Source organism: Sceloporus occidentalis, unplaced genomic scaffold (assembly GCF_023333645.1).
Source record: "Sceloporus occidentalis isolate IW3139 unplaced genomic scaffold, rSceOcc1.0.p SCAF_2, whole genome shotgun sequence".
NCBI classification, from domain to species: Eukaryota; Metazoa; Chordata; class Lepidosauria; order Squamata; family Phrynosomatidae; genus Sceloporus; species Sceloporus occidentalis.
In genome coordinates, this window is record NW_028316982.1 from 159717600 (window position 1) to 159743185 (window position 25586).

Genomic DNA, 25586 nt, shown 5'->3' on the forward strand with positions numbered 1-25586 from the left:
GCTAGCTCCGCCCCCTTGTGACTCACAGATGTGACTCACAGAAGCTCCTCCCCTTCAGCAACGAGCACACGGTCTCAAGCACACGGTCTCAAAATGGCTGCCAAGCAGCTCCTCTCCTTCTCCTCTCTCTGGCCGGACTGTTCTGGAAGGCTCTGGAAGTTGGTATATAAAGCTAGTCTGCTAGCTCCGCCCCCTTGTGACTCACAGATGTGACTCACAGAAGCTCCTCCCCTTCAGCAACGAGCACACGGTCTCAAGCACACGGTCTCAAAATGGCTGCCAAGCAGCTCCTCTCCTTCTCCTCTCTCTGGCCGGACTGTTAATTTTATTTCAGTAATCACGTTTTGAAATTTTATTTAAGATTTCATGTTTTAACTACTCTCTCAGCCTCAGAGGATGGCAATGGCAAACCCCTACTGAAGAAATTTGCCATGAAAATCTCATGACGGGTTTTAGGGTTGCCATAAGTTGGAAACAACTTGAAAGCACAACAATAACAACAACATCAATAACAGAAAAAACAAATGTTTTACCTGTATGTGTTTTAACTTTTGTAAGCACCCTTGAGTCCACGTTTTGGGGAAAAGGTCAAATATAAATGAAATAATAGCCTTTTAAAGATGTGGACTAAAGTTGTATCATAAATCCATTTAACACACATGGGATCTTTCAAAGCCCAATCATCCAAAAATGGTGAACATTGCTTTGAAACTAATTTGTGCATATTTTCAGAAGAACTTGTCACTTTGTAGCTGGAAAATCACAGTCTTCTGAGGGGACCATTTGATAAAGGAGGTAAAGAATGTTAAGTACTTTCCAATACAGAAGATTGTTGTAAAAATTATAGTGAGTCCTCTTCCTCTCAGTAATTATGAACAAAAGTGCTCTAACATCATGATACCTGCTTTTTAACTGAAGCTAGACGGTTTTCAGACTCAGTGTTCTGCCCCTCCCTTTTACAGTGCCTGTTTGCTCTTGATGCTGGTTCCTCATGTTTTTGTTGTTGTCCTTAATGGAATTGCCAGAAATTATACACAGGCCCATAAATGTGTTCACCTTCAACTTTCCAGCTTTCAAACCCATATTTCTTTTCTTATTTATCAGGAACAAAATGTAGCAGATTCAAACATTAAACTATATAACGGGAAAACCTAATTTTAGTTTTTCAAACCAGGTTTTAAGCTAAATGTTATCTAAAGGTGATTTGGATATGAAACAAATGATTTCATTACCTCACTTAAAACGAACCAGTGAAGTACAAGAGCATGGCATCAGCATGCTCATTTTAATGAGGCTTGCTGTGAACAGTTCTGGATATATAGGAGATTATCACATTCACTTTAAAGCAACTTATCTGTGATGGGATAAAGTCGTCTTTAATTTTAAAAGTAGGTGTTATCACACTCAGCCATGGCCGGGCAAGTGCAACCCATCTGCAGCCCAGACCTCAGCCGTGCTTATCTAGTAGCTTTTCAAAAACAGGAGCTTACCGTCCCAATACAAAGTGTTGGTTATTACCTTTAAATGGCTTGGGCCCGGGTTACTTGAGGGAATGCCTCTCCCTGCATAATCCACCCCACACTCTCAGAACTACAGGGAAATTACTACTCGAATACCCTAAGGTGAGATTGGCGATTACCCATCAAAGAGCTTATACAGCAATAGTGCCCACTCTCTGGAATGCTCTTCTGGAAGAGATCCAACTCAGTGGGACACTGGAAACCTTTAAAATGGCATTAAAAACCTACCTCTTCCTACAAGCTTACCCTCCCAACTCTTTGTAGTGAAAGTACTCCCCAACTGATTATGCTATGTATTTATTTTCTGATTTTAATTTTATATAATTATGCTGTTTTTAGATAACTGTATTCGATTGTTATATTATAATATTTTTTTAAACTGTTTTATATTGTAATATAACATTTGGTCATAATTTTATCTGCTGTACACTGCTTTGATCCCCGGAAAAGCGGTATATAAATAAACAATTTATTATTATTATATTAATCTGACCTAACCCTATCTGCCCTTGCTTAATTGCTTCTGCTTTGTTCTTAGCTTCCTCTTGGTATTAGATCTTGACATTGTCTTCAAGTGAAAATCCTTCTCCAAGTGCTTTTTCCTCTTGCTTGGCCTGCCATGCTATTACAAGTTCACAGACTGTGTCAGGACACTAAGTGGTGATTCGATAATTGGTTTAAAGCCAATAATGTCAACATGCATGGTTTATTTTGCAAAAGTAATATGTTCTTTTCCCTATTTAAAAGTCTGCACAAGTTCAACAACTGAGCTGAGTGTGAGATATAAAGACAAAACAGAATGCATACCTTTCCTGATTAAAATCTAGGGGGAGACTCTGGACAAGATGGCCAACAGATAGTGATAGGATTTTATGCTGCTCCTAGTTCTGCAGGATTTCTTCTTATTTTTAAGCATATAAAGATTTGGAAGAATTCCACAAGGGCAGAAATGCAGTCTCCTAGATAACTCCCCAGCTCAGGTAGAGACACACACACTGGAAATTACAACATTCCCAACTGAATAAATGAAGAATCACAAGGATTCATTAAGGTCAACCAGACAGAAGCTTCTCCAAAGATTTACATTATTATTGAAGGACTTTAGATAGTTTATGCTGAATAGGCCTAGAGAAATCCCCTACTTGATTGATGATGTATTATGGTCCAGCGAGTACAAACAGTTTGCATCATAAATATTTGGAAAAAAATACAGAATATGAAGGGAAAAGCATAAGAAAAACTTTGACAAAGAGCCTCAACAAAGGATTAAATTATTTCAACAACAGAATGCGGAGCTCTGGGAGAAACAACAAGCCCTAGCTGTTTAGTGAACCTTAAAGAACACTAGATCAGTAAAATGCTCACTTTCTTAAGCACTTTTAATGGCTTTGTTTGTAATTGAAGTCTTCCAAATGGCTGTGAGAACACAGCTCTATGAGTACTCTTCTTTTTATAAACATGATCAGAGAAAGAAAAAGACTATTTACACAACTTCAACTAGAAAAGCAAAAGCAAAAAAAAAAAAAAGTTTTGTACTGAATGTTTTGGACTGAAGAGACAGCAACTTTAAAAGATAAAGATTTTTCAAATTTACTATTGAATATGCTGAGCAAAGATAATATTTCTCCTTGGGAAAATAGGCTTATTCATATTTTAAAAAGATAATTCTGGAAACATCCAAGCAGTGGTGGAGTTATTGAGACTGAGCTGGAGCTTTCTTTTTGGTTTTTAACCCTGTAATTGATGAATCTATGAAGACTGAGTCTTCCTCAGAAATTTCATAGTAGCTGTGGAAAGTGATCAGATATTTGCTATGAATTAATAACATCCAAAGAAGGTCTGAAGGAGGATTTGAAAAAGGAATTTAAAGAACTTAAACAAGCTACAAAGAACATAGTGAAGAGAAAGAGGAAAAACTGGAAAGACTGGAAAGTTAAACTGAAAACATAAATGCAGAAAAGGGGAAAGACTCAATTAATTTAGTTTTGGTAAGCAAAGGTCCGAAACACATTGCAGAAATAATCCAGTTTGAGACTGCTATAACTGTCCTGACTCAATGCTAGGGAATTCTAGGAACTGTAGTTTTGTTAGACATTTAGCCTTCTCTGTCAGAGAGCTCTGGTGCCACAGCAGACCACAATTCCCAGGATTCCCTAGCACTGAGGCAGGACATAAAGGGGCTGTGTGAAAGGGCATGGGGGGGGGGCTCCATGATTATGCTTTGACAACGTATCACAAGCACACCAATGCTCTGAACTGGTGGAGGACTGCATGTGCAATTGTGTGGCTGAACAAAGAGGTGGCCATGCAATGGGATGGCATCTGGGTGGACATGGGAGGTACTTGGTCACAGGTTTGTGTGATGGTGCACATGTATGATGGGAACACACACACACACACACAAATTACCCAGTGGCATGGCTTCCTGCCACACCATGTGATCAGCTCATGCTTATTCAGCCTGCCTTGGGAGTAGGCTATGTGGGCAGCGGAGTTTCAACCCGCTTTTGGAAAAAGCAGGATTGAGTGCTTTTTCTTGCCCATCTCTTCCACCTCTTGGAGGTCTCTCATTCATAGGGTCAGCATAAATTAAGTTGTCTTTGTAACAGTAAACAACAAATATGTTGCAATCTGAGACCTGGAAGGCTGCACATTATCCACCACTGGTCTACACTTTCCTAAAACTTCTTGGCCATCTGAGCACATTTCCAAAGCATTATAGTCTCTATAAGACTTTATGGACTGTAGCCTTCTCTCTGCCTTCAAGAATCTGCTTGCTGCCATTATATTAGCTAACAAACCAGTAGATGAAGGGTATCCATCTCCTCTATCCACTATGGCAGAGGAGACTAATAGCATTAAGGATGGGATTTGCTTTGAAGGACCAGGCCTCCAATTGTCCCTCATATTTCATATCAACTTAATACTAAAATGGAAGTGGGGGTGTCCTGGGCATGACTCTGCTGTGATCACCAGACCTTCTTACACATGGCAAAATCAGTTTGGGCTAGCATGGGAGTTAGAGGACACCCGCTCTGATGGGATTTAATGAGTCCCCAGCTTCAACCCTTTGGCAATAGAGGGAGGTAAGAGGATCCTGGCCAAAGAAGGTGATTGTTTGGGACTACTTGGAACAAGGATAGGAATGGAACAAGCCAGGAATGTAAATCCCTGTGTCCACTGATTCTATCTCAGACTATTCTTTCCCCCCTGGGAAAACATTTAGCAGAGCTTCTAATCCTTTTAAGCCTTGCTTTGTGCCCCCAAGACACAATTCAGTTTATATATACAGGTAGTAAAACAGTAAAACAGCCATTCTCTGGTCTAGTTTACAAGCATGCAGGCAGTGGCACTCTGTCAGTTTGGCTACACTAGGTGCCTCAATATGCTGGCTAATCCCTCTTTGGCGGGTTATAGACCGCCGCTTTGAGGCGGTCTGCCGCCGCCACTGTTTGCTCCGTAAGGGAGCTGTCGCAGCCACACCGCGCGGCTCCCTTACGGAGCAAAAAAGAAGCTCCAAAATGGAGCTTCTTTCTGCGGCACCTCTGTGATGTCGCGAGGCGCCAGGGGCGCATTCACGATGTCACAGGCGCCGCGACACGTTCGGACGCACAGCATCCGATACGTAAAGATGGCGCCGGCCGTGTGTAATGGCCGGCGCCATATTGTACGGACAGAGTCCATATTAGACCCAGGGGCATCTAGAAGAGATGCCCCTTTTTTAAAATGGGACGTCCTGCGGACGTCCCAAGTGCCGGTTTGTAACCGGCCTTTGTTGCAGTGGCTATTGAGTCTTTTCTGTTCCAGATTCCCATTGATTGGAATCAAGATCCACACTGGTAATGTATTACCATTACCAAGGCCTTAAATCTATTCCACTTCTTCCATCTTGGTTTCCCTAGCTCTTGTCTGTGTGCATGATTTTGTGTGTGTTGATAATTTTTCCCAATAAAAACACAAAAGTCTATTTGGATTTTCCTCTGGAGTTCTGTGTGATTTGGGCCTAGTATACATTTGGGCTGCTATCTCGGGCTGCCTGGTACCCCAGCCACACTATAACTCTCCTTTGAGCTAAGTACCAAATTCCTCTAAAACATATTGATTTGTGGGCTTCCTTCCCAGACCCCAGCATTTTGAATAACAAGAGAAGCATGATAGATGACCAAAGAGTGATACACAGAAGACTTTATCATTTCCTTCTCAGCCACACCATCCCTTGTAAGGGAGTATACTGGGTGATGATGACCTAAAACTTAACCACACGGTTAACATTACAAACTACTGCTTTACCACATGTTGAAATGATCCATCAGGGGATAGCTAATATCATTAGAATCCTCAGTGAGAGGTCATGAAATAGAATCTGAGTTTTCTCCACAAGGAGAAAGACATTTTTCTTGATAAGTTCCCAATTTGAACAGAAGTAAAATAAAAATCTTATCCACTCTGTTTTGTTAGAATAGCAATCTTAACTATGTAATGTGTATGATTTTCTTTAAATTAATTTCATTTCTGTAACATTTTCCTTCTTGGCGTTGATTGCACAAATCCATTTCCTTCCAACATGGGATTTGCAAAAAAAATGTGTTTTGAACCTCAAGAATGGCTACATGTTATAGTAATCTGTACATATGAAAAAGAATGTCTGGAGTTGATAAATTATAATGTATTAATTTCCTAAAACGTGGAAAGATTTGGGTATGCTAGGAACTATTTGGCATGTAGGATTTTGACCAGAAACACACCAGTATCCCACATCTTTTTACAGATGGATCAGACCTGATATTTTGCAAGAGCATAGAAAATAAAACAAATATTTATATATTGAAATAAATGATTTCAGAGACTGGCGAGCTGCCTGTCAATGAAAGGATTTTGTTCCACCAATTAATGTTTTTTCTTTTAAAAACTAACCCTTAGTCAGACAGGAAAACTGTTCCAGGCAAGTAATTCTTGAAAGTCATTTGATAGTTCTACAATGCTACACAGATATCCACTGATACAACTCAAGTTTCTTTCCCTGTTCTTGCTTACCTGCTGATTATGGGCTGCAATGGATTATTTAAATGCCAAGTTTAGAGACAATTCTGGCTCTAGAGGAAAGAGCTATCTGTACTTCGTTGCACCAGATGTGCTGTGTTGCTAGAGATGATTAAGATTAGTGTAACTACCTAAGGCAGCACCAGAGGCTGAACAATTAATTAGATTCAGGGAAACATCACTAACCTGAAAATCTATAGTGGCTTTTCTATCTGTGGCAGTTTTGTGAGGTATCCATCAACTGGTATAAGTGTTTATGACTTTAGTTTTGTTTTGCATCCCATGCAGTGCATGCCTTTTTCATGTTCAATATATGTCAGCTTTTAAACCTCATTCCTGTTTTTCCCCCCAGTGACTTATTAAATGAGAAAATTATTTGGCTTTCCTAATGTCAGTCTCTTTCCTCCCATAGTAAGGCTACTGTTGGCAGTCTCCTTTGATTAGCTGAATATCGACTTACACGCCAACATACTACTTTTGGAGTTGCACTAATCCTTATTTCAGCCACAAATGTATACTACCTCCCAGGCTTTTTAAATAGGTTTTTGGCATTTTTGCCAGCCATGTATCAGTTCTATATTTTCATCACTAAAGATACTTTTTATTAGAGGTCTGTATACTTTGGACTCCATAATTTCTTCCACCTTGCCTCTGTCAGCATTTCTTCACCGCTTCGTTAATTCTTTTTTCAATAGCCACAAAATAATTGCAAAAGCTTTCCTCTTTTCTTCCTCCTCCCCTCAACCTCTGGAAAATTAAAAGCTTTTAAAAATTTATTGTAAAGTCCCTAACAAGAAGTTGACTCATTCTAATAAACTCAATCGAATTTGCCCAAAATACAACAATAGTGGAAATACTCTTTTAGAATTAAGGGGTTGGTTAAATTAAAATTGGCCTGGGTCCAAAGAACCAGGCAAGTAGTTCTGCACACCCAAGAGACTGTAGTCTTGAAAGCCAGTTCTGCATTCTGGGTGGCAATGCTATTTAGAAACTGGGAAGATTTTGAAAAGAAGCTGGTAATGCAGTGGGCACAGAAGACTGTTGCTTAAAAGAAAAAAACTCAGAGGGAAAAATGCTCTTTGAATATGTCCAAGAATTTAGGCCTGCCAAAAGTAATGCTGATGATCCTGGCAATAGCCTTCAGGAGTACTCCAAGCATTTGGAAAAGTGAGAAGACCTCCTCAGGCAACAGATCTTGGCTGTCATGAAAGGACAGCAGGGGATTCTGTTTTAACTCCAAGGAAGGAGACCCTTGTTGGTTATATTATATGAAAATAACTTTCTGGCTTTGAGAGCAATGCAGGATGAACTGAGTGGACAGAAGTACCATTTGATGTTGGGCCTCATGTACTGAAATGCACCAACAGTGTATTAGATTAGGTCTTCTAATATTTTGAGACTTGATCTATAAAGAAAGGGTTTTAAAGGAATATACTTTAGTTTGGTAAGGGGTGAAGTCAAAATGAAATCTGAGAGTGCAGTCTTTTATTTTATTTATTATTTTGTATTTATTTTTGCTAAAGACTGTTGAATGAACAATAGAATATCCCTGCATTAGCATGTTTAATGAAATACAGAACATTAGAAATTTGGCAATTGTTAGAACTGAAATGTGACTTATTTAATTCTAGAAAGTTACAATTTTTTTACTTTTAAATTTAATTTTAAAGTGTAGTTCTTCCAGCATTTTAGTAATATGAAGAATGATCAGATGTATTTACATTAAAAAAAGTGATGCAACAAGGGAAATAGATAATATCACAAAACAGCTTTTTTGCATCATCAATTCTGCCTACAGAATGAATAGGACTCAGATGCCATGTATAAGTTCTTTTCAAATATGCTGTGTAATAATTGTATGGAATAGTTGGCATTTGACTTAAATTTCTCATTCACTTGCAAGAATCAGGAGCATTACTTGCATGCTTATCTCAAGCTCATACATTGATCGCATTAGAAATTTGGATTATACGCAGCAGAAGAACAAAGACCAGAAACTGAATTCAGTCAGGAAACATTCTGATGGGTTAAAAAATAAGTTACCCAATTGAAAAACAACTTGCATTTTGAAATCAGCCTCACAGACAAAATGTTACAAAGTTTGTAGGTTGTAGTAGACATGAAATAGGAGATTTGCCAAATTCTGTGAAATCTGAAAATAGCAGATATTGCTGGAGTACTTATCAAGGACTTGAAAAGTCAATGCTTTTCTCTGCTTCCTTTTGTGACAGGACAGCATTTAAAAAAGAAATGGAAAGGTTGTGCCCAAAATAGCACAATGCAAAGTAACATGTGTGATTAGATTTCAAGCTGACTCAGAACCTTTAATTTCCGGGCTTAAAAATAGCACTATCATGTTTCACTATCATGAAACAATAGGATCATATAGCTAGTCCCTGTGTGAGCAAGATGGCAAGGTGGATTTACCCCCCAGTGTGGAGTAGGAAAGAGATCACTTGGTTCTTTTTTCCTCTTCATTTGCCCAAGGAAGACATTCTATCCAAAAATAACAACAATAATAAAAATACCCCCCCCCCACCGTTTTCATCACTTGCCTTGGAAATCTCTCTGCTTGTCATATAGCTCACAAATAAGATGAATCCACAGCAAGTTTAGGATAACCATAGTATTTTGCTTTCAATCTACATAGTTTCAGAGAGTATAGATATATATGTCTCTGTTGGCAGAGGTGGTGCATTGCATGGGCATTGCTGGTGTCCCCTGAGCTGAAACCCTCCCCACAAAGATTGTAGCGCCTAAACCTCATTCAACAAGACCAGAGATTATAACCCCCAACCCTAGTTCAACAAGACACCAAGATACTTGTTTCCAGTGGCCTCACAGTCCATGGAAGTGGGCTGGTGGGCCAGTGTAGCAACATGTGCAACATGAGCTCATAAAGTGACAATGGATGGCTAAACTCCACACTGACAAAGGCCTATGCCTTTAAGAACTTTTGCCTGTCACAGTACAGAACTTGAGAAAGGAATTTAGGTATCAAAATTCAAGTTTTAGTGTAGTCCCCATCATAGTTGGAGCAAATCACTTACTTAGAGAAGCCCTTGGTGGTGTTTATACCATGCTGTACTTCAGGAGTGGGTATACTGCAGCCTTCTAGATTTTGTGGAACTCCCAGCAGCCCCAGCAAGCACAGTCAATGCTGATGATTGCTGGAATCCCCAGTTCATCAGTATATGAAGAGACAGAAAATTCACTTATCCGATGTATAAGAGTTTAGGCTACCCGGTATTGTTGACCTCCATGTGAATATAGCCAGTTTTTAAGACTGTCCTAAGAGGTCCTGTTTTTGGCCCCCATATAGCTTGCAAGGGAAGAACCTGAGATAGAACCTGTGTCCACATTTTCTTTTGGCTGCAACTACTGCTTATTTGATTGTATTTAGCTAGTAGGTTTTATTGCTGTCTTACTGTGTATGTAAAGTGTGTGGCTCATGGAAAGGATATAGGTGATGAGTGAAACCAAAAAAAAAAAAAAAAGAGGGTGAACAGGGAGAAATTCTTCACAGGCCATTCCAGTCTTTATCCAGTTTCTGTATAACTGCCAAACTGAATATGCTTATGATTTTTATAACAAGAGAGGATGAAAAAGCATATCGACTTAAGAGTGAAAATTATAATACCACATGAATTTAACCCATGACTAAGTAACTGCCTCTCTTAATACTGGATTCTGCTTTCTGGGTTCACAAATGCTACTTTGTATCTCTATTGGTCTACTGCTGTCTATGCAGACAATAGGCTGGATGTACTGATTCATGAGACGTTCCCTTTCTGTTTCCTTCATGGCAGGTAATGGGGAAAGGCAGTGGGAAGTAGAAAGTACACTCTGTGGAGCCCTGGCAGCAAGAATGATTGCCACAGGCATTCCAGTAATGCTGTAATTGGCAGTGATATGAAACATAACCATCCTGGAGGGGGATGAGAAGCAGAAAGTTCAAAGTGGAGCAGCTGTGGCAATCATAACATGCAAGGCCAGTCCAAGATATTTTACTGCCTGAGGCCAAGCATCGAATGACTCTGCTCTTCCACATCTAGGTACAATAATATCCAAACGAGGCAAGTTATTTTGGCACATAAAGCAGAATATCAACTCTGGTAAAATCATCATCATCATCATCATCATCATCATCATCAAATGAAACACCTAATCATTTGTTGTCCTTTCAAAATCCTTCTCCTTTTAAATAGCTCACTTCACTCTCCATAATGGCTCTCTTGGCAGTCCTCACTGGGGCTGTAAATCTTAATTCATGTTCTTATAGAAGGAATAATTTAATTATTTTTCTTGCTGCTGCAAGAAAGTACTTGAAAACTGCAGTTTTTCCAGGACTGTTCATGTTTTGAGACTTTTTACTGGATAAAGTGTATGTGTTCCTTTTGGAACATGATTTTCTGCACAGAAATTTATGCGCAAAAAATGGTTTTCCATGCAGAAAAAAAAATCTGCACAGAACATGACATTTCTATGTAGAAAATGCAAAAAACAGAAACAAACAAACAAAAACCAAAGTGGGCTACTTGACAGAAAAACTACAAACTGTCAAGATTCTCATCACACAAGATTTTCCTTTTTTTAACCTGTTCTTGGAATGTGAAGTCGAAAGCTTTCATGACCAGCATCCATAGTTTTTTGTGGGTTTTTTGGGCTATCTGGCCATGTTCTAAAGTAAGTAAGTAAGTAAGTAAGTAAGTAAGTAAGTAAGTAAGTAAAAGTTTATTTATATACCGCCTTTATAAGACCAAGGCAGTTTCCAACATACATACAACAATACAGCAATATAAAAACATCAAAACATAGCATTAAAAACCTTTTACAATAAAACAATAAGCACCACAATTCGTGCCAGCTTGACATGCTGACGAAGGGGGTGAGGAGAGAATACTTTAGGTGTCAGGGAGTCAGGGGTAAGCTTGCTCGAACAAGAATGTTTTTAACCCCTTCCTGAACTGGGTAAGGGAGGCGGCTGAGCAGAGCTCAAAGGGCAGCGCGTTCCAGAGGCTGGGGGCCAAGATGGAGAAGGCCCTCTTAGTGGTGGCAACTTCAGAATCTCTGAAGATGCTAGCTACAGATGCTGGTGAAACATCAGGAATAAACTCTTATAGAACGTGGCCAGATAGCCCGAAAAACCCACAAAAAACTATGTTCTTTGAATATTTGAAAATATTATCTCCAGTTCTGGTTGTGAGAAGAAACAGCAGGGAATCGAAAGCATTCAATGTACTGAAACAAATGTTACAATACCAGGCAGAACAGGTATATGTCCCCTTATGTATCGGAAGCTCTATGAGAGTTCCATACTGCTTTATCTCAAGAAAGTGGAGTGATTTTTGGAAACCTGGCTGCAACCATGTGGGTGCAGATTGGACCTGGCACCTTTGTACCCAGAATATCTGTCCTAGCATTAAGTAGGTTGAGGTAACTGTCTGAGACAGCAGATGTTGCAGCTGGGTGAAGGTGACAGTGAGGTGTTGAATGAAAGAAACATACAGAATGTGTCTTGTATGTCTCAAGCTAGTGGCTTCCGAGTGTTGAAATACGATTCAGTTGCTAATCCATTTGGCTTTTATACAAAGAATGTGGATGGGTGCCATCTTATCCTTCTCTTCAAACAACAACATGCTTAGGGCTATCCTTCAGTGTATCTATCCTGTGGATGTGCTCATGTGGTTGGGCTGTCCTTGAATCTAAGCTGCTGTGGATCAACACACACACACACACACACACACACACACACAGAGAGAGAGAGAGAGAGAGAGAGAGAGCACTTTGAGATGGAGTCACAATGAAAAAAATGACTTCTCTAGGGCTGCATTAATGTATAAAGTTTACTGTAGTAGGACACTTGCTATTTTGTACACAAAACCTAACTACCCCCAAGGCTTTCATTTGCAAACAGAAGATTGATGGGTCATTTTCGTTTCTCTCTGTCTTATACTGCAAATGACACTCAAAAAGCTCAAACAGTTTCTTCAACATCTCTCTGTTTTGTCATAATATTATAACATTAGGAGTAGCTACTTCCCATTTGTATCCAAACTCTAAACTCTGTCCTTGTACTTTCTGAACAGAAGAGATAAAGACAATGGGGACCGAATTTCAGTTTCCAAATTGTAAGCATTGGTTGTGTTTGGCACATTATTTAGGCCTGTTCTGTTACATGTCAAAGGAATATTTGACATGTTTCAGTAGATTACAACTGCTTGAATGAAATGAGAAAGCAAGATTACTCTTAAAAAAATAATAGAAAAATTGGCTAGGGTTTTAGGAATTGTCATATTGACCATTATAACGCACCTTTAAATGTTAACTTTAAAAAAGTTTTTAGAAATATTATGCCTTCTATATGTAATATTGGTGTGGGGGAGAAGTCTCTGTGCCACACTGTTGTGGGATAAGAACATTAACTGTCAGTCCTTTCAGTCTGCATTGGCTGAAAGCAACAGGAGAATGCATAATTACTGAGATTAAAGTTGAGAGTCCTGTTGGTGACATATACATGTATGACTTAAGGTTACGCACACATGTGCTTTCTGTGGACATTGTGAAGGAGGTGTTCACTACCTTGTTGCACAACATCCATACTTCTCAGCAGCTTTAAAGAGACCAGGTTCACTGCCACTGCTGTTTACAGGGTGGAGTAAACTCATCCCTGGATATAGTTCTGTAGCAAGGAGAAAGTGTCTTCATCTTCTGGATTGCCAGCAAATAACTAGAGATAAGGGAGGCTGACCTCTTCATTCTTCTTTCAGCTCCCTGGACATTCCACTCCCTGCCATGCCAGTAAAAGCCAGTAAAGTTGTTTCCAGAGTGCTGCCAAGATGTAGAAGGCCTATGACCAGAATATGAGGGCAATATAATCTTCAGTTTGAGTTTCCCAGAAAATCTGCAGAAAATCCTGCCTCTGAAAATGAAAGCAATATATAGTTAGCAGCAATTGATATCAGCATAGTGGTAGATTTTGAGGTATAGGTGCTCTGTGTGTCTGTTCCCATAGTCCCTAAGAAGAGTTGAAAAATACAGGCAGCTATGCTGATAAATATCTTTAAACCAGTTTTAATAGTTTTCTGGCATATTAGAAGCATGTCTTTTGTACAACTAATGGCTCTTTTTTGGCTAATCTTGGATCAAGGAACCAAAAATATCTTGCACAGCAACACAGATAAATGATAGCAACACATAATGGCTGGGATATCCCCTCCACTCCCACCAATTACCTCCTAACTGCTGTAAAGATCACAGCTAAACAAAGTCCTTGCCTTTAGATTTTGTAAGCTCCCTAATGTACTCTGTATTGTTTATATTGTGTCTGGATTTGTCTAATCAACTTTTAAAGTCAATCAGGTTGTTGGCCATCACTAGTTACATACTATTCTTTTCTTATATGTTCTGGAAAAAACCATATACCTATGCTGGAGACAAAAATGCTCACTTGTGAAACTGTTTGTTGTGTCATCTAGGCCTATTAGTTTCTGGGCACAGTACGTACAAGGTGTTATCACCTTTAAAGCCTTACATGGCTTGGGCTCAATTTATTTAAGGGATCGCGTTCTTCCATATAATCTGCCCCATGCACTCATGTCCTCTGGGAGGAATTTATTGCAGCCCTTAAAGACCAGACTGATTGCGACTTCCCAGAAGACCTCTTCTGCAACCGCTCCCAGTCTATGGAATCGCCTGCTGAATGAGATCCATGAAATTACCAACTTAGACAGCTTCAAGAAAGCTGTCAAGACGGAGCTCTTTTGGCAGGCCTTCCCGGAATAGTACTTGGCCAAAATGATCTCTCTCACATATGCTATGATTTTGCCCACCTTCTTTGATTTTAATAATTTTAATGTTTATGTAATTTTAATCCTTAACTATTAAATTCTTTTTAAAAGGGGAGGATATTGTGTATATATTGTTGTACTATTTTAATGATGTACGCTGCTTTGATTATCTTAACAAAAAGCGGAATATATATATATATAGTTAAACTGTGACTAGACCAGGAAAAAAGTGGGTTTGATAATACTCATTGCACAATGCCTTCCACTCATGATTGCGCTGTCCCTGACCCATGACTGCTGTGTCCCTGCTCATTGACAGGACAAACCCATCAATGACCTTGCAATCACACAAGTACACAGGTATGAAACATTATTGCCAGGACAGTTGCAAGATTGGCAGTCACATGATACCAATGTCTTCTCTTCTCTCTCCCCCCCCCCCCTCCTCCTGGCTATTCCCAAACAGCCTGATTCTTGTTATTTTTTCCTATTTTCTTTCTTTCTTTGAACATTAATTTGCAGTAACAGAACTTCAGATACTGAATAAAAATAAAAATTAAAACAAAATAAATGAAAAGCATGCTGGGTAAAGCATAGAGCAGGGAGAGTCAGGAAGAGAGCATGATGGGAGTTGCAACCCCAGTCAAGTGATGGAGAATGCATGCAGTGATGGCTGGTCTGAAAGTGGTATATTTGCATTTTATAAAAACTGACATGATTCCTGCGAGAATGAGGCTCATGTGGTAAAGCCCTAGGTCTTGGTGGGGACTTATAGAAAAAACGCTTTATTTTAAAATTGATAGGATTCATCAGTGTTTAAAATCTGCAGCCCGGGTCCAGTAAGCTGCTTTGCCAACCATTTTTAGAATTCAGAAGCTTCTGACTTCAAAAAATGGCCACTGAAGCAGCTTAAAGGACCCAGGCTGCACATGGGATGGCCCCAGGCAGTGATTCAGCTGCAATTTCTTTGCGATAACACCTGGCTTCCTCCCGAATTAGGACTGAATTCGGGAAAGGTAAGCTGGGGTTTTAACCCCATGTGATAGGGTCCTAAGTCTTTTTAAATGCACAGATCTATTTATGAATAGAGATACACAGGGATCCATTGTTATTATGATTAAAATGAATCATGGGCATCAAAGCTCCAATTCAAAATGTGTAACTCTACAGAACAATCTTGATTCCCAAACCCTTAGAAATAGGGTTAGGGTTAACCTAATTCTAATAATTTTGATTAGCTTCTGCATTAGTTCCTAATGTAAGATTGATGGGTATTTCATTGGTCCACTGAATAAACTGATTGAAAATTCAACACCATCTAGTGAGGTTTCTTTAAAAAATAACCCAGTGTTGAAAAATATTTCAGTTGTATTTAGTTCCTGTCCCATGAGAGTCAGGTTTCTCTGTGTTTAATCCATGTGTTATAATGAAGTAATTTTGTTATTTCTTGTTCAATCAGTAAATAAGGGGCAGCCATCTGGCAAAGATGCACCTTGCTGGGACTGGAGCCATCTGTTCAATGATGATATGAAAAGATGGAGCTTTTGCATAATATTTAGGTTTCCGTATGGAGGGGCTGGGTTTTTCATAACTGTTTAGAATATGGAAGTCACAATTGCCAAAGTGGTATTGGAGTCTGGTGTTAAAAATAGTTGAGATTTCCCCCAGCATTAGGGTTTGCTGAACTCAAGTGAACCATACTTTCCAGCAATTTAATGGCAGAAAAAGGACAATTGCTTTCACCAAGTGCATATGTGAACTATTCTTAACCACAAGCAATCCAGGATCGATGTACCCAAGAAGAACCAAATATTGAATGCAACAATTTGATGACTAGTATTGTAAAACTTTCTTCTCGTATGTGTTTTGTTTAACTATCTTTCTGCTGATACCCATACGAACAATATTAATAGATGAGAAAAGATTAGGACATATGAAGTGTTTGTAAATATTAAAGAGATAAATGGAGAATATTAATGGGATTTCTCATAGCCAACTGGTTGGGTATATTGGGAGCAGGATGCTAGACTAGAATGAAGTGTCGTCTAATCAAGAGCACCTCTCCTTATTTTCTTAGATTGCCTGGAGTATCAGTTATGATAGTGACTAAAAGATTTTAATTTCTGGTAAGCAAAAGAAGGAAAACCTACTGTATATACTCATCTATAAGTCGACCTCGTGTATAAGTCAAGGTCAACATTTGGGGCCAAAAGTGTGGATTTTTATATAACCCGTGGATACCTTGAGAGTTGGACTTAGGGGGGCAGCCCATCTGGGAAGAGAGTGTGGGGTGACCGCTTGCCCTTCCCAGCCTGTCCCCAGCTAGGCTTTCACCCACGGAAGAAGCCCAGCTGGGGAGAGTCTCCAGGGTGAGTGCTCGCCCTTACAATCCTGTCTCCAACTGGGCTTTCCCCAGTGGAGGCAGCCTGGATGGGGAGAGGCTGCAGGGTGATTGCTCACCTCTCCCAGAGTCTGCCCAGTTGGGCTGTCCCTTGCGGAGGAAGCCTGGCTGGGAAGAGGCTTGGTCAAAGGACCTATTGCCCCGTGGGTAAGTCTACCCAGGATTTTGGAGGTCATTTTGGGGCAAAAATTTCTCGACTTATAGTTGAGTATATACAGTATGTACAAACGTGGAAATTATGACACTTGGACGTGATATGATTAATGCTTATTAGTTCAGGGCCAGATCCAAACTAAATTAGTTGGTATAAATTCCAGTTTAATTCAGTGAACTTAAATCACTGCCAAAGTGACTGTGAGAAGTTTCATTTGATTGTCCTCGGACAGAGGGAATGTTCAATACAATTTAAAACAATTCTTTTCCTCCAAAATATCTCTTTATTATTATGGTTGGATAGATCACCAACAATGGTCCTCCCTGGTCTCGCATCGGGAGGCATGGAGATGCACTATCCATGATGCTGCAGCCTTCTTCGAAAGTTCATGCTGAACGAACCTCAAAGAGAAACGACAACGCAGAAAGAACCGCAACCTGGAAACATCACCCAAGGAGACTTTCTGCTGTGCTTTCTGCAACCGGACCTGTTTATCCCGAATTGGCCTTTTTAGTCACCAACGCGCTTGTACAAAGCGCGGGATGAGTCCTTCCTGAATCTTCATTCGTGAAGCAAAGCCAGAGAGAGAGATTATGGTTAAGAGACTTGGGTTATTTAGATTTTTGTGTATTTTGTGATTGTTTGCTCATTGTTTTGACTTTTCTTCAACACTTATTGACTTGTTTCCTTCTTGTTTGATTTGCTATGCTTTGTTTTTTCCCCCCATTTTTTAAAAAAGTTATTTTCGGTGGGACTGTCATTCCAAAAGTGGCCATAATGGCTGGGAACTCTAGCAATTTTAGTCCAAAAGCATAAACTATATAGGCTTGTTACAGACAGCCAAAATAAAGCTGCTTCGTGTCACTTTGGAGGTATGGTATTTCAATGATACATGCATCCTAAGAGTCCAAAGGCTCACCAAAGCCACGCTCCAGTCCTAAGGACTGGAGTGCAGCTTTGGTGAAGCTTCCAGACTCTTAGGATTCATGCATCATTGAAATACCATACCTCCAAAGTGACTCGAAGCAGCTTTATTTTGGCTGTCTGTAACAGGCCTATGATTTACTGTCCAAGCTCTGGTTGTGACCTCAATTGATTTTAGTAGGTCTTACATTCAATCAGCCTAATCTGGATTCAGCTGCAAATGGCTGAAAAGCTACTTATATTCATGGGTTGTTATGTTCTTTGGCTAGCTAGTTTTACCAGCTCAAAAAAAAACAAAAACAAAAAAAAAACCACAAAAGAGAACTGAAGTTCTGTTAATGCAATGCATTGTGCCAGATATACACAGTTGATTTGGTAAGTTAATTGATGTGTGTCTGTCATTTGAATTGCAAATGTTGGAACTTGTCTTCTCAATGCATAACTTTGCTATTTTTATAGGGACTGGGATAGCAGAGAAAAGGGACAGTTGCCCTAGGGTTTGTGAGAAAAGAAAACATCATAATGTGTTCATTATGATGTTTTGAATTTATAGCATGCTTTTTTTTTCAGGTGCAAAAAGGAACATGATGTGGAAGTGACTTAGTTAGTACTTCTATAGAGTGGGCAATTCCATTAGCAAATGGCACAGTTATTTCAGTGATTGCTTTACAGATATTATAATTTTAACTCCAGCTATAGAAATGGTTCTATGTCAAGTGCTCCCCCCCTCTTTTTTTTTTGAATAGTGGCATATGTAGACTCATGTGTATGCATTTTTTCCTGGGGCACAGCAAGCTATTTATGAGTTATCATGTCCTAGCAAAAAATAAGAGGAAGTATTGATTCATTTTGACTGTGGATATATTTTTGAATAAAAATACATATTGCAAATAACATTTTAAAAATTGGCAATGCACAGTCTAGAATCTCCTGTGCCCTCAAATCTTTTTATAAATAGAAATGTGTTTTCATTGTGTTAATTTAGACATGTAACCCATAATAATACCATAAAAATAACCTTGACAAACAAACAAAGCAAGGCTTTATTCAAAGAATCATTAATTTTGTAACAAAATATGCTTTGTGAATCTATGAACCAACGTTTTGGTTCTGAGTGAGAGTGTAAGCCTTTCTATTTTTCTTATATGATGCTCTGTCTACTGCAAACTGGCATTACACAAGGTCAGAGAAAATAATGTATAATACCCTAGCTGAAATCCTAAATAGTATTTGTGGAGCTGGCCCTACAGAATCCAGTAAGATAAAGGCATGTCCTTAGAATTGTTTCTCATATATACTCATTGTAATATGGAGAAGACTTTGAAGCCAAAGCAGATGCTATCCAGAAGTCCATCTTACGTATGTTGTTAGTTGTTACCCATAGTCATGAGTGTTGTTATATGCTATCTATGTCATCTCATGTTTTTTCAGTTATTGCTGTTTGTCATAACCATTGTTTTCACCTGGTATTTTTGATGATTTCAATATAACTTTGTTTTTATCCTTAGCCTTGTTATTTATATCCTGGTTTCTTGTTCCAACTTTTAATGTATATTTTGAGTGCATTTTATTTATATATCTACAATTCCTTTTGTTTATGTTTTGTGGAGCCTCTGGTGCTATATGCACCTTTTACTCTACAAATCTGCCTTTCTTGCTGTTTTAGAATCCAATAGACACCTCATTTAACAGAAACTGCCAGAAAAGGATGGCAGGCAAGGGAGCTTATCGCACACACATTCTGGGGACGGAAGGAGGACGCTCGTGTGCGCGCACATGCTGCAGAAAATGGAGTTTATCGCACATGAATACATCCTCCAAGAGGCCCTGTTCTGTCCCCCGGCGCGCACCCGTTCGCGTCCAGTCCTGACGGGCGTGATTTTTGCCTGACGTTTAAAATTGTGTGTGCGATAAGGTCCAAAGATGGCAGTTGCTAGAGGAAAGAGGCCCTGTGCCCTCTAAGGAGCCCTGGTGGTGCAGTGGTTAAATGCCAGTACTGCAGCCACTCACTCCCAGTTGCAAGGTTGTGAGTTCGATACCAGGCAGGGGCTCAGGGTCAATTCAGTCTAGCATTCTTCTGAGGTTGCTAAAATGAGTACCCAGCTTCTTATGGGCAATTGGCTTACACATTATAAACCTCTTTGGGAGTACTTAAGTGCACTGATAAGCGGTATAGAAATGTACTTGCTATTGCTAAGCTAGTTTATTGCTTCCAGGTATGGTGGAGGATGCAGCTTAGTTACCCGCATTGAAATTACATTTAACCAACAGTCCTCTTAGCTACTGCACAAAAGGATCCTTTACTTAAAGCCCTACACGGCTTGGGTCCTAATTACTTGCGGGAGTGCCTACCTTCATACAATCCTCCCCGCACACTTCGGTCCTCTGGGAAGAATCTGCTACAACCTAAGAAGACCAGACTTTCAGTGGTGACCCAGAGGACCTTCCCATCAGCTGCCCCCAGGCTCTGGAATGACCCGCCAGACGAGATCCGCCATATTACCACCTTGGAATAATAATAATAATAATATGTTTTATTTATATACTGCTATTCCAAAGATCATAGCAGTGAACAGCAAGTAAGCTAATTAGCAAGTAAGCTAATTTGCCCCCAACAGTCTGGGTACTCATTTTAGCGACCTCAGAAGGATGCAAGCCTGAGTTGAGCTTGGGCCCTTTTGCTGGTCTTGAACTCGCAACCTTGTGGTTTCGAGTGAATGGCTGCAGTACAAGCATTTAACCACTGCGCCACCAGGCCCCCTGGTCGGCTCCAACGTGCCTTGGGCCTTTATGCAGGGCGAGATCGCCACCATTTTAGCCGGGGATGTCAAAGTCTTTAAAAAGGCTATTAAGATGGATCTCTTCCAGCAAGCCTTCCCAGACTAGGTTAGATCCATTAGACTTGCCTCCCCACTCTATTGATACCAACACCAAAACTGATTGATACCATCACCTCTGTCCGTCTCCTCCTCTAGGGGAAGATTCATTTCTTACACTAATCTGCTTGAAATTTTTAATGTATTCCTATTGGATAGTTTTACATTTTTTGATGTTTAATCTTTTTTTATAGGTTGATTACTGTTTTTATCACTGGGGGGGAGGGCTGGGGTTTTGGGGTTTTTAAATTGTAATGTTTAATTGTTTGATGTTTTATTTATACTGTTGGAATCCGCTTTGATTCCTTGTGAAAAAGCGGAATACAAATAAATATTATAATATTATTATTATTATTATTATTGTTGTTGTTGTTACTTCAGGTAGCAAAAGTTCTTAAAATTAGCCTTGTAAATTTAGTCTCAAACTTAGCATGGCATAGTGATTTGACCATTGAATTATGATTCTGGAGTCAAGGGTTTGATTCCACGCTTGGCCATGGAAACCCACTGGGTAATCCTAGGTGAGCCACACCTTCTCAACCTCAGAAAACCCCATGATAGGTTTGCCATAAATTGGAAGTGACTTGAAGGCACACAACAACATCACGAACAAGAAGAGTGAAGCTGTGAAGTTTATTCTAGCAACAGTATAATTTATCATGAGACAGAGAGTCATTACACAGAAGGAAGTGAACTAGGGACACAACTGAGGGTATCAGTTGCAAGTGGAAAAACATATTTCATAATAAGGTCTGTTTACTCAAGTCTCAAACTGTGTAACACTAAGACATGGGACTTCACTTCCACACCCAGGGTACAATACAGGGGAAGGGTTGAACATGAATGTGTATGTGCATCAGTGAGTTCAGTACACTTTCTTAATAGGAAAGACCATTGGCTCATCGAGATCAGTGTTGCCTACTCCGACTAGCAGAAGCTTTACAAGGTCAGAGAGACAGAACTTTCTCAGTGTTCTTCCCGGAGACCTTAACTGGAGGAGACTTGGACACCTTCAGTTTCCTCTAAAGGTTAGGCTGACACAGCAGTTGTTTCTCTCCTTAATTATTTATGGATGAGCCAGGAAAAAGCTTGCCAAAGGGAGCAGAAAGTAAAAGAATGGCTGGCTATGAAATGTCTGACCTTGAAAGTAGATCTGATTGAAAATAATTACCCCAGGTGTGTGTGTATTTGACACAGACACACACACACACACACACACACACACACACACACACACACTTCCTCACATTCATTTCCTGTTGTGGTAGCAATGTCCGGCTTTGGCAATAATAAATTACCCAATCATTTAACAATCTGATTAAGTTGCCTCAGCTATTTATTCTGCGTTAGATTTTAACATGGCTGACACGCTGTATAATATGGCATTAATTATCTTTGTTTTGTATTGCGTGGTATGAGGTAGGCTGGTGTCTGGGCAAATTGGGCAAGGAAAAGTGTGTGTGTGTGTGTGTGTGTGTGTGTGTGTGTGTGTAGAAAGCAGAATAGATTCTCTGACTATGTCCTTGACATTCCAATGAGGCCAGATGTCATTGTGCAAAAGTCAGAATCTTGAAATTAACTCTCTTTCTCCCCTCTCCTGACCTCCATAATGCTTTGCTATGAACAAGTGCATATGAAATTTTCTTGTTCTTGTTCTTCTTTTACTTCTCCTTCTCCTCCTCCCTTTTTTGTTATGGCTGTCTGGGTTGTCAGACTAACATCTGGAAATTAGATATAGGGAAATTATCAGTCTTATGAATTATAATTAGCTGTCATTCTCTTCCCAGGGAGCACTTTTGGTCACAGGTGAAGAATACTGTCTCATGCATATTCATACAACTGATGTTTTTTTTCCTCCTTAAATGCATTGGAAAGTAATAGGTTTTATTGTGTCATTCCCACACCACCTTCTACAGCACATTCTTCTTTTCTGGTTTCTATTTATTATTGTCTCCCATTCCTGCAGCGGCTGCTTCATAGATACCAGGTGTAACTTTATAAGGTCCCCTGATTAATATACCATTGCTCACTAGGGTGCATGGCTCTATAAAAAGAAACTTTGCTGACACAGAAAGGAAAACTGCAACTCTATAGAATGCTCTGAATTCTTTTTCTAGAAAAAAAAGGAGCAGTTTATTGTAATTATACAGGATTATTATAGCATCACATTTATGACAGTAAAACTGAAGTGGTGTCAGCATCTTCCTGAAATACTGATAAATGCTGCCTTGAGCTGTGGAATAAAAATTAGACTCTTAAACATTCATTAATTAGACATGTACATCTCTATTGTGTATGATGGAGGGACTATACTTATATTTCACCTGATGGCAGGGTTTATACATCTGTATGGATGTAGATTATCAAGGTTGGGCTAAAATTCTGCTTCGTCCACTTATAGATATTCTGGTAGTAACTCTGAAGTGAAGAAGTAGGTATGCTACCTGATGCTGTTATTAGTGGATATTATTAGTAATTTAAATTGAAGAGGAGCTTTGTGGGCATCAGCAGGATTTTTGTTTTCTGGAGTAAGGGGGCTAAACCATAAAGTGGTGTCTATTAGTAATTGTCCATTATCAGGCTATTGGTGTTCATGTCAGAGTGCAGTGAATCTGCTCTTGGTTTTATTCCTCACCTTTAAGTTGTTATCCAAGGAGCTGAGCCTGTCTCCAAACAGGTACAATAAAATTTCTTTAAAGTCATGAATAAAATCAAGAGCTGTTTTTAGCATGGAAGCTACCAGCCATAATTGGTTCACATAATTCACATCAGCAAAATTATGTGTCTTCCTTGATCGTATGCTTTGTAACACAAGAGTGGCAGAAATGGGAGTCTGACAGCAAAAGAGGAGGGTGTTCTCTTCAGGCTTCACCCAAGAGGCCTCATGAGTTCTATCTAACAAAGCCTTTTCTGAAATTAAGGATTTAAAGGATAGCAACAGTAAAGAATAAGAAGTCAGAGCACAAGAACATGACAAACTCTAGTGCACACATACAGAGAAGTGCAGTTCTAAAAATCATATTGGTTATTTTTTGACATATCCACCCTTCTTAAAGCATTGGCAAGTTGACTTGTTACAATAGGGTTCCCAACGCTCTGTAAAGATTTCTTTCATCTTGGGAAATGCTGGTGAACCTGCTATGGAGAACAGTGGAATCTATGGAGAATGATCTTGAAAGAGAGATAAGAGGCAGTAAATTTGATCACATTTTTGGTTTCTAGATGAACACAGATGAGTCTTAGGGGTTGTTCTCACTAGGTGAAACCCCGCGTTCTGAATCGAATCCAAGGAGTGGCGTTCCTATTAGGATCCGATTTAAACCTAGAACGGTTCTAGAGCAACCCGCAATCGTCCCCACTACAAATCGAATTGTAGAGCGGAATAAAATTTTGAATCGAGTTTTCCTCATTTAACGCGTGTTAAAAAAACACTAGGGTCCGACCTACGTTTTTCCATTGATTCGATTTAGGAACCTGAGCATTTAAATAGGAATGACAGCCTTTGAAATTGCGTTAGATGAATGGGAGGAGCGGACTGCGATGGGGCTGGCCTTGGGGGAGTTGCCCTTTCTGTCCCCATCCGTCTGGCTGTCGCCATTTTTGCTTCCCTCACCCCTTTGTCCGCTGTGGTCTTTCAATAAGAGATAAGGATTATTTTTATTTTTTATTTTAATGGTTTACAGGCGCTTAATCTCTTCAGCGCTTTAAACACCTGAAGTCCCGGCTGCTCAAGGCTTCCCCCGGTGGATTGCAACCTCCCCTCTGTGTGGGGAGAGCCCATTTCTAACGGAGGAGAGGCAGGGAAGGGATGGCTCCTCGCGAGGAGACATCTGATCTCGCCCAGGCAGGGAAGGGCTCTAATCAATGTGGGGGGATAGAGCCTTTCTCTCTCCCTTTCTCAAATGGAATTTGCCTTCTCCTCCAACCCTGGAAAGAGAATCTTTGGGAAGAGTGCTCCCTCCCTGCTTTTCCAGCAGCCTCCTTCATTGATCTCTGGGCTCTCTGAAGGGATTCTCCCATAGTTCCTCTGGAAAGAGCTTTGCTTTGCCAGAAGCCTCTCCCATTGATCTCTGTGCTCTCTGAAGGGATTCTCCCTGGCTGTCTTGGGAGACAGGATGCTGCCCTCCAAAACCTATCCCATAGTTCCTCTGGAAAGAGCTTCGCTTTGCCAGAAGCCTCTCCCATTGATCTCTGTGCTCCCATTGATCTCTGTGCCATTTTTGCTTCCCTCACGCCTTTGTACGCTGTGGTCTTTCAATAAGAGATAAGGATTATTTTTATTTTTGCAACCTCCCCTCTGTGTGGGGAGAGCCCATTTCTAACGGAGGAGAGGCAGGAAGGGAAGGCTCCTCTCAAAGAGGCATTCCCTGCCCGCTTGGGCTCTGATCTCGCCCAGGCAGGGAAGGGAAGGCTCCTCGCGAGGAGGCATCTGATCTTGCCCAGGCAGGGAAGGGAAGGCTCCTCGCGAGGAGGCATCTGATCTCGCCCAGGCAGGGAAGGGAAGGCTCCTCGCGAGGAGGCATCTGATCTCGCCCAGGCAGGGAAGGGAAGGCTCCTCGCGAGGAGGCATCTGATCTCGCCCAGGCAGGGAAGGGAAGGCTCCTCGCGAGGAGGCATCTGATCTCGCCCAGGCAGGGAAGGGAAGGCTCCTCGCGAGGAGACATCTGATCTCGCCCAGGCAGGGAAGGGAAGGCTCCTCGTGAGGAGGCATCTGATCTCGCCCAGGCAGGGAAGGGAAGGCTCCTCGCAAGGAGGCATCTGATCTCGCCCAGGCAGGGAAGGGAAGGCTCCTCGTGAGGAGGCATCTGATCTCGCCCAGGCAGGGAAGGGAAGGCTCCTCGCGAGGAGGCATCTGATCTCGCCCAGGCAGGGAAGGGAAGG